Below are 10000 nucleotides of genomic sequence, written 5' to 3'. Positions count from 1 at the left end.
GCTCGTTCTAAGTGCAGCTTCCGAGAGGCCGCCCGTGAAGGCCATCACTTGTGCCACTCTTGCACTCGGAATCGAGTGCCGACTCGAACCGGAGCCTCCGCCGGCCACTGCGTGGGTTGACGGGCGCCGACCCCGATGAAGACGGCGATCGGTGCACATGTGCCCCCCATGCCCTAAACGGGGTTCGAGCAGCGCGGGGAGAGGAATTCAGTCCCCGGCGGATGCGCGCTCGTTCTAAGTGCAGCTTCCCAGAGGCCGCCCGTTAAGGCCTTCACATGTGCCACTCTTGCACTCGTAGATGAGTGCCGACTCGAGCCCGAGTCTCCGCCGGACACCGCGCGTGATGACGTGCGCCAACCCCGATGGACACGGCGGTCGGTGCACTTGTGCTCCACTTGCCCTAAACGGTTGCAAGTAGAGCGGGCCGAGGCCAGCAGTCCCCCGGCGGATGCGCGCTGGTTCTAAGTGCAGCTTCCCAGAGGCCGCCCGTGAAGGCCGTCACGTGTGCCGCTCTTGCACTCGGAATCGAGTGCCGACTCGAACCGGAGCCTCCGCCGGCCACTGCGTGGGTTGACGGGCGCCGTCCCCGATGAAGACGGCGATCGGTGCACATGTGCCCCTCTTGCCCTAAACGGGGTTCGAGCAGCGCGGGGAGAGGTCTTCAGTCTCCCGCGGATGCACGCTGGTACTAAGGGCCGGCTCACAGAAGCCACCTGTAAAGGCCGTCACATGTGCCACTCTTGCACTCGTAGTCGAGGGCCGACTCGAGCCCGAGCCTCCGCCGGACACCGCGCGTGTTGACGTGCGCCAACCCCGATGGACACGGCGGTCGGTGCATTTGTGCCCCACTTGCACTAAACGGTTGCAAGTACACCGGGCCGAGGAAAGCATTCCCCCGCGGTTGTCCGCTGGTACTAAGTGCAGCTTCCCAGAGGCCGCCCGTGAAGGCCGTCACGTGTGCCACTCTTGCACTCGGAATCGAGTGCCGACTCGAACCGGAGCCTCCGCCGGCCACTGCGCGGGTTGACGGGCGCCGACCCCGTTGAAGACGGCGATCGGTGCACATGTGCCACTCTTGCCCTAAACGGGGATCGAGCGGCGCGGGACGAGGCCTGCAGTCCCCCGCGTTGCCCGGTGGTACTGAGGGCAATCTCCCAGAGGCCGCCCGTGAAGGCCGTTACTTGTGTCACTCTTGCACTCAGTGCCCTGTGCCGACTCGAACCCGAGACTCGGCCGGTCTTCGCAGGCAACAGCGCGGGTTGACCACAAATTACACGGCGGTCGATACACTTGTGCCCCTCTTGCCCTAAACGGTCGCAAGTAGCGCGGGCCGAGGCCTGCAGTCCCTCGCTGTTGTCCGCTGGTACTAGGGGCAGCTTCCCAGAGGCCGCCCGTGAAGACCATCACTTGTGCCACTCTTGCACTCAGGCTCGAGTGCCGACTCGAACCCGAGACTCGACCAGTCTTCGCCGGCCACTGAGCGGGGTGACGGGCGCCGACCCCAAAGGACACGGCGGTCGGTGCACTTGTGCCACTCTTGCCCTAAACGGGGATCGAGCGGCGCGGGTCGAGGCCTGCAGTCCCCCGCGTTGCCCGGTGGTACTGAGGGCAATCTCCCAGAGGCCGCCCGTGAACGCCGTTACTTGTGTCACTCTTGCACTCAGTGTCCTGTGCCGACTCGAACCCGAGACTCGGCCGGTCTTCGCCGGCCACTGAGCGGGGTGACGGGCGCCGACCCCAAAGGAAACGGCGGTCGGTGCACTTGTGCCACTCTTGCCCTAAACTGCCTCAGCCAACGCGGGGCGGAAGCGCGAATGGCCTGCCGGCGACAGGGTCCCCGGCGGCCGGTAGTCCAATCTCAGACTTCCCCCTGCTCGAGGAGAGCCTCGCTCGCCAAGCTCATATACTATAGTCTGGACCCCCCTTATCTCAGCATTCGTCAGTCACGGAAGAGGCAGAGCCGCGGACACCGGCGGATGGCCCCTCGGCTGCCGCCAGAAATTTTAATTAAGTTTTTCTCTTCCTTAATCATTTCCGATCATACTAAATTTTGTATATGTTAGAATACATACACATACTTACTTATATAACCGCTTTATTTAATATTTTTCTGCACTTTAGAAATTTTCGGACTTAGCCGCTGAAGCGACTCAAGTAACACGCACGGTGGGACATAGCCGCAGAACTGGTTTCATGTACCACGCACCACGGGACATAGCCGCAGAATTCGTACCGTCCAAGTAAGGCCCAGCTAACACAGCGGAAATTTATTTTTAGTCAATTAACGGCATTACTATGCACAGCAAGGCCAACTTTCTTCAATTATGAATATTTTTCTGCATTTTGGAAATTTTCGGACTTAGCCGCTGAAGCGACTCAACTAACACGCACGGTCGGACATAGCCGCAGAACTGGTTTCAAGTACCACGCACCACGGGACATAGCCGCAGAATTCGTACCGTCCAAGTAAGGCCCACCTAACACAGCGGAAATTTATTTTTAATCTATTAACGATATTATTAAGCACAGCAAGGCCAACTTTCTTCAATTATGTATATTTTTCTGCATTTTGGAAATTTTCGGACTTAGCCGCTGAAGCGACTCAAGTAACACGCACGGTGGGACATAGCCGCAGAACTGATTTCAAGTACCACGCACCACGGGACATAGCCGCAGAATTCGTACCGTCCAAGTAAGGCCCACCTAACACAGCGGTAATTTATTTTTAATCTATTAACGATTTTATTAAGCACAGCAAGCCCAATTTTCTTCAATTATGTGTATTTTTCTGCATTTTGGAAATTTTTTGGACTTAGCCGCTGAAGCGACTCAACTAACACGCACGGTCGGACATAGCCGCAGAACTGATTTCAAGTACCACGCACCACGGGACATAGCCGCAGAATTCGTCCCGTCCAAGTAAGGCCCACCTAACACAGCGGAAATTTATTTTTAGTCAATTAACGGCATTACTATGCACAGCAAGGCCAACTTTCTTCAATTATGAATATTTTTCTGCATTTTGGAAATTTTCGGACTTAGCCGCTGAAGCGACTCAACTAACACGCACGGTCGGACATAGCCGCAGAACTGGTTTCAAGTACCACGCACCACGGGACATAGCCGCAGAATTCGTACCGTCCAAGTAAGGCCCAGCTAACACAGCGGAAATTTATTTTTAATCTATTAACGATATTATTAAGCACAGCAAGCCCAATTTTCTTCAATTATGTGTATTTTTCTGCATTTTGGAAATTTTTTGGACTTAGCCGCTGAAGCGACTCAACTAACACGCACGGTCGGACATAGCCGCAGAACTGGTTTCAAGTACCACGCACCACGGGACATAGCCGCAGAATTCGTACCGTCCAAGTAAGGCCCAGCTAACACAGCGGAAATTTATTTTTAATCTATTAACGATATTATTAAGCACAGCAAGCCCAATTTTCTTCAATTATGTGTATTTTTCTGCATTTTGGAAATTTTTTGGACTTAGCCGCTGAAGCGACTCAACTAACACGCACGGTCGGACATAGCCGCAGAACTGGTTTCAAGTACCACGCACCACGGGACATAGCCGCAGAATTCGTACCGTCCAAGTAAGGCCCACCTAACACAGCGGAAATTTATTTTTATTCTATTAACGATATTATTAAGCACAGCAAGGCCAACTTTCTTCAATTATGTATATTTTTCTGCATTTTGGAAATTTTCGGACTTAGCCGCTGAAGCGACTCAACTAACACGCACGGTCGGACATAGCCGCAGAACTGGTTTCAAGTACCACGCACCACGGGACATAGCCGCAGAATTCGTACCGTCCAAGTAAGGCCCAGCTAACACAGCGGAAATTTATTTTTAATCTATTAACGATATTATTAAGCACAGCAAGCCCAATTTTCTTGAATTATGTGTATTTTTCTGCATTTTGGAAATTTTTTGGACTTAGCCGCTGAAGCGACTCAACTAACACGCACGGTCGGACATAGCCGCAGAACTGGTTTCAAGTACCACGCACCACGGGACATAGCCGCAGAATTCGTACCGTCCAAGTAAGGCCCACCTAACACAGCGGAAATTTATTTTTATTCTATTAACGATATTATTAAGCACAGCAAGGCCAACTTTCTTCAATTATGTATATTTTTCTGCATTTTGGAAATTTTTTGGACTTAGCCGCTGAAGCGACTCAACTAACACGCACGGTCGGACATAGCCGCAGAACTGGTTTCAAGTACCACGCACCACGGGACATAGCCGCAGAATTCGTACCGTCCAAGTAAGGCCCACCTAACACAGCGGAAATTTATTTTTAATCTATTAACGATATTATTAAGCACAGCAAGCCCAATTTTCTTCAATTATGAGTATTTTTCTGCATTTTGGAAATTTTTTGGACTTAGCCGCTGAAGCGACTCAACTAACACGCACGGTCGGACATAGCCGCAGAACTGGTTTCAAGTACCACGCACCACGGGACATAGCCGCAGAATTCGTACCGTCCAAGTAAGGCCCACCTAACACAGCGGAAATTTATTTTTAGTCAATTAACGGCATTACTATGCACAGCAAGGCCAACTTTCTTCAATTATGAATATTTTTCTGCATTTTGGAAATTTTCGGACTTAGCCGCTGAAGCGACTCAACTAACACGCACGGTCGGACATAGCCGCAGAACTGGTTTCAAGTACCACGCACCACGGGACATAGCCGCAGAATTCGTACCGTCCAAGTAAGGCCCAGCTAACACAGCGGAAATTTATTTTTAATCTATTAACGATATTATTAAGCACAGCAAGCCCAATTTTCTTCAATTATGTGTATTTTTCTGCATTTTGGAAATTTTTTGGACTTAGCCGCTGAAGCGACTCAACTAACACGCACGGTCGGACATAGCCGCAGAACTGGTTTCAAGTACCACGCACCACGGGACATAGCCGCAGAATTCGTACCGTCCAAGTAAGGCCCACCTAACACAGCGGAAATTTATTTTTAATCTATTAACGATATTATTAAGCACAGCAAGCCCAATTTTCTTCAATTATGTGTATTTTTCTGCATTTTGGAAATTTTTTGGACTTAGCCGCTGAAGCGACTCAACTAACACGCACGGTCGGACATAGCCGCAGAACTGATTTCAAGTACCACGCACCACGGGACATAGCCGCAGAATTCGTACCGTCCAAGTAAGGCCCAGCTAACACAGCGGTAATTTATTTTTAATCTATTAACGATTTTATTAAGCACAGCAAGCCCAATTTTCTTCAATTATGTGTATTTTTCTGCATTTTGGAAATTTTCGGACTTAGCCGCTGAAGCGACTCAACTAACACGCACGGTCGGACATAGCCGCAGAACTGGTTTCAAGTACCACGCACCACGGGACATAGCCGCAGAATTCGTACCGTCCAAGTAAGGCCCAGCTAACACAGCGGAAATTTATTTTTAATCTATTAACGATATTATTAAGCACAGCAAGCCCAATTTTCTTCAATTATGTGTATTTTTCTGCATTTTGGAAATTTTTTGGACTTAGCCGCTGAAGCGACTCAACTAACACGCACGGTCGGACATAGCCGCAGAACTGGTTTCAAGTACCACGCACCACGGGACATAGCCGCAGAATTCGTACCGTCCAAGTAAGGCCCAGCTAACACAGCGGAAATTTATTTTTAATCTATTAACGATATTATTAAGCACAGCAAGCCCAATTTTCTTCAATTATGTGTATTTTTCTGCATTTTGGAAATTTTTTGGACTTAGCCGCTGAAGCGACTCAACTAACACGCACGGTCGGACATAGCCGCAGAACTGGTTTCAAGTACCACGCACCACGGGACATAGCCGCAGAATTCGTACCGTCCAAGTAAGGCCCACCTAACACAGCGGAAATTTATTTTTAATCTATTAACGATATTATTAAGCACAGCAAGCCCAATTTTCTTCAATTATGTGTATTTTTCTGCATTTTGGAAATTTTTTGGACTTAGCCGCTGAAGCGACTCAACTAACACGCACGGTCGGACATAGCCGCAGAACTGATTTCAAGTACCACGCACCACGGGACATAGCCGCAGAATTCGTACCGTCCAAGTAAGGCCCAGCTAACACAGCGGTAATTTATTTTTAATCTATTAACGATTTTATTAAGCACAGCAAGCCCAATTTTCTTCAATTATGTGTATTTTTCTGCATTTTGGAAATTTTCGGACTTAGCCGCTGAAGCGACTCAACTAACACGCACGGTCGGACATAGCCGCAGAACTGGTTTCAAGTACCACGCACCACGGGACATAGCCGCAGAATTCGTACCGTCCAAGTAAGGCCCAGCTAACACAGCGGAAATTTATTTTTAATCTATTAACGATATTATTAAGCACAGCAAGCCCAATTTTCTTCAATTATGTGTATTTTTCTGCATTTTGGAAATTTTTTGGACTTAGCCGCTGAAGCGACTCAACTAACACGCACGGTCGGACATAGCCGCAGAACTGGTTTCAAGTACCACGCACCACGGGACATAGCCGCAGAATTCGTACCGTCCAAGTAAGGCCCACCTAACACAGCGGAAATTTATTTTTAATCTATTAACGATATTATTAAGCACAGCAAGCCCAATTTTCTTCAATTATGTGTATTTTTCTGCATTTTGGAAATTTTTTGGACTTAGCCGCTGAAGCGACTCAACTAACACGCACGGTCGGACATAGCCGCAGAACTGGTTTCAAGTACCACGCACCACGGGACATAGCCGCAGAATTCGTACCGTCCAAGTAAGGCCCACCTAACACAGCGGAAATTTATTTTTAATCTATTAACGATTTTATTAAGCACAGCAAGCCCAATTTTCTTCAATTATGTGTATTTTTCTGCATTTTGGAAATTTTTTGGACTTAGCCGCTGAAGTGACTCAACTAACACGCACGGTCGGACATAGCCGCAGAACTGGTTTCAAGTACCACGCACCACGGGACATAGCCGCAGAATTCGTACCGTCCAAGTAAGGCCCAGCTAACACAGCGGAAATTTATTTTTAATCTATTAACGATATTATTAAGCACAGCAAGCCCAATTTTCTTCAATTATGTGTATTTTTCTGCATTTTGGAAATTTTTTGGACTTAGCCGCTGAAGCGACTCAACTAACACGCACGGTCGGACATAGCCGCAGAACTGGTTTCAAGTACCACGCACCACGGGACATAGCCGCAGAATTCGTACCGTCCAAGTAAGGCCCACCTAACACAGCGGAAATTTATTTTTAATCTATTAACGATATTATTAAGCACAGCAAGCCCAATTTTCTTCAATTATGTGTATTTTTCTGCATTTTGGAAATTTTTTGGACTTAGCCGCTGAAGCGACTCAACTAACACGCACGGTCGGACATAGCCGCAGAACTGGTTTCAAGTACCACGCACCACGGGACATAGCCGCAGAATTCGTACCGTCCAAGTAAGGCCCACCTAACACAGCGGAAATTTATTTTTAATCTATTAACGGCATTACTATGCACAGCAAGGCCAACTTTCTTCAATTATGAATATTTTTCTGCATTTTGGAAATTTTCGGACTTAGCCGCTGAAGCGACTCAACTAACACGCACGGTCGGACATAGCCGCAGAACTGGTTTCAAGTACCACGCACCACGGGACATAGCCGCAGAATTCGTACCGTCCAAGTAAGGCCCACCTAACACAGCGGAAATTTATTTTTAATCTATTAACGATATTATTAAGCACAGCAAGCCCAATTTTCTTCAATTATGTGTATTTTTCTGCATTTTGGAAATTTTCGGACTTAGCCGCTGAAGCGACTCAACTAACACGCACGGTCGGACATAGCCGCAGAACTGGTTTCAAGTACCACGCACCACGGGACATAGCCGCAGAATTCGTACCGTCCAAGTAAGGCCCACCTAACACAGCGGAAATTTATTTTTAATCTATTAACGGCATTACTATGCACAGCAAGGCCAACTTTCTTCAATTATGAATATTTTTCTGCATTTTGGAAATTTTCGGACTTAGCCGCTGAAGCGACTCAACTAACACGCACGGTCGGACATAGCCGCAGAACTGGTTTCAAGTACCACGCACCACGGGACATAGCCGCAGAATTCGTACCGTCCAAGTAAGGCCCACCTAACACAGCGGAAATTTATTTTTAATCTATTAACGATATTATTAAGCACAGCAAGCCCAATTTTCTTCAATTATGTGTATTTTTCTGCATTTTGGAAATTTTTTGGACTTAGCCGCTGAAGCGACTCAACTAACACGCACGGTCGGACATAGCCGCAGAACTGGTTTCAAGTACCACGCACCACGGGACATAGCCGCAGAATTCGTACCGTCCAAGTAAGGCCCACCTAACACAGCGGAAATTTATTTTTAATCTATTAACGATATTATTAAGCACAGCAAGCCCAATTTTCTTCAATTATGTATATTTTTCTGCATTTTGGAAATTTTTTGGACTTAGCCGCTGAAGCGACTCAACTAACACGCACGGTCGGACATAGCCGCAGAACTGGTTTCAAGTACCACGCACCACGGGACATAGCCGCAGAATTCGTACCGTCCAAGTAAGGCCCACCTAACACAGCGGAAATTTATTTTTAATCTATTAACGATATTATTAAGCACAGCAAGCCCAATTTTCTTCAATTATGTGTATTTTTCTGCATTTTGGAAATTTTTTGGACTTAGCCGCTGAAGCGACTCAACTAACACGCACGGTCGGACATAGCCGCAGAACTGGTTTCAAGTACCACGCACCACGGGACATAGCCGCAGAATTCGTACCGTCCAAGTAAGGCCCACCTAACACAGCGGAAATTTATTTTTAATCTATTAACGGCATTACTATGCACAGCAAGGCCAACTTTCTTCAATTATGAATATTTTTCTGCATTTTGGAAATTTTCGGACTTAGCCGCTGAAGCGACTCAACTAACACGCACGGTCGGACATAGCCGCAGAACTGGTTTCAAGTACCACGCACCACGGGACATAGCCGCAGAATTCGTACCGTCCAAGTAAGGCCCACCTAACACAGCGGAAATTTATTTTTAATCTATTAACGATATTATTAAGCACAGCAAGCCCAATTTTCTTCAATTATGTGTATTTTTCTGCATTTTGGAAATTTTCGGACTTAGCCGCTGAAGCGACTCAACTAACACGCACGGTCGGACATAGCCGCAGAACTGGTTTCAAGTACCACGCACCATGGGACATAGCCGCAGAATTCGTACCGTCCAAGTAAGGCCCACCTAACACAGCGGAAATTTATTTTTAATCTATTAACGGCATTACTATGCACAGCAAGGCCAACTTTCTTCAATTATGAATATTTTTCTGCATTTTGGAAATTTTCGGACTTAGCCGCTGAAGCGACTCAACTAACACGCACGGTCGGACATAGCCGCAGAACTGGTTTCAAGTACCACGCACCACGGGACATAGCCGCAGAATTCGTACCGTCCAAGTAAGGCCCACCTAACACAGCGGAAATTTATTTTTAATCTATTAACGATATTATTAAGCACAGCAAGGCCAACTTTCTTCAATTATGTATATTTTTCTGCATTTTGGAAATTTTCGGACTTAGCCGCTGAAGCGACTCAACTAACACGCACGGTCGGACATAGCCGCAGAACTGATTTCAAGTTCCAAGCACCACGGGACATAGCCGCAGAGCCATGACTTTTGAGTTAAATTTCGGAAATTTATTTTTAGACAATTAACGGCATTATTGTGCACAGCAAGCCCATTTTTTTTCAATTAAGAATATTTTACTGCATTTTGGAATATTTCGGACTTAGCCGCTGAAGTTATATTCGTTCTATTTCTTATTCTTAGGAAGGCGCTATCACGGCACGGTCTCGTGCTTCGAAGCAGCCCCGTAACTATACTCGCCGTCTGAATTGGCCTCAGGAAGCGACCGTCCCAATACAACCCATCAAACACAGGCGTAGTCTCTTACATGACTTACTT

This window comes from Zootermopsis nevadensis, unplaced genomic scaffold (genome assembly GCF_977971745.1).
Source record: "Zootermopsis nevadensis isolate Lab colony 2312 unplaced genomic scaffold, Znev_1.0 Znev_ptg000248l, whole genome shotgun sequence".
In the NCBI taxonomy this organism is placed as follows: Eukaryota; Metazoa; Arthropoda; class Insecta; order Blattodea; family Termopsidae; genus Zootermopsis; species Zootermopsis nevadensis.
The sequence above is the reverse complement of the archived record's forward strand: the minus strand, read 5'-3'. Positions refer to the sequence as shown.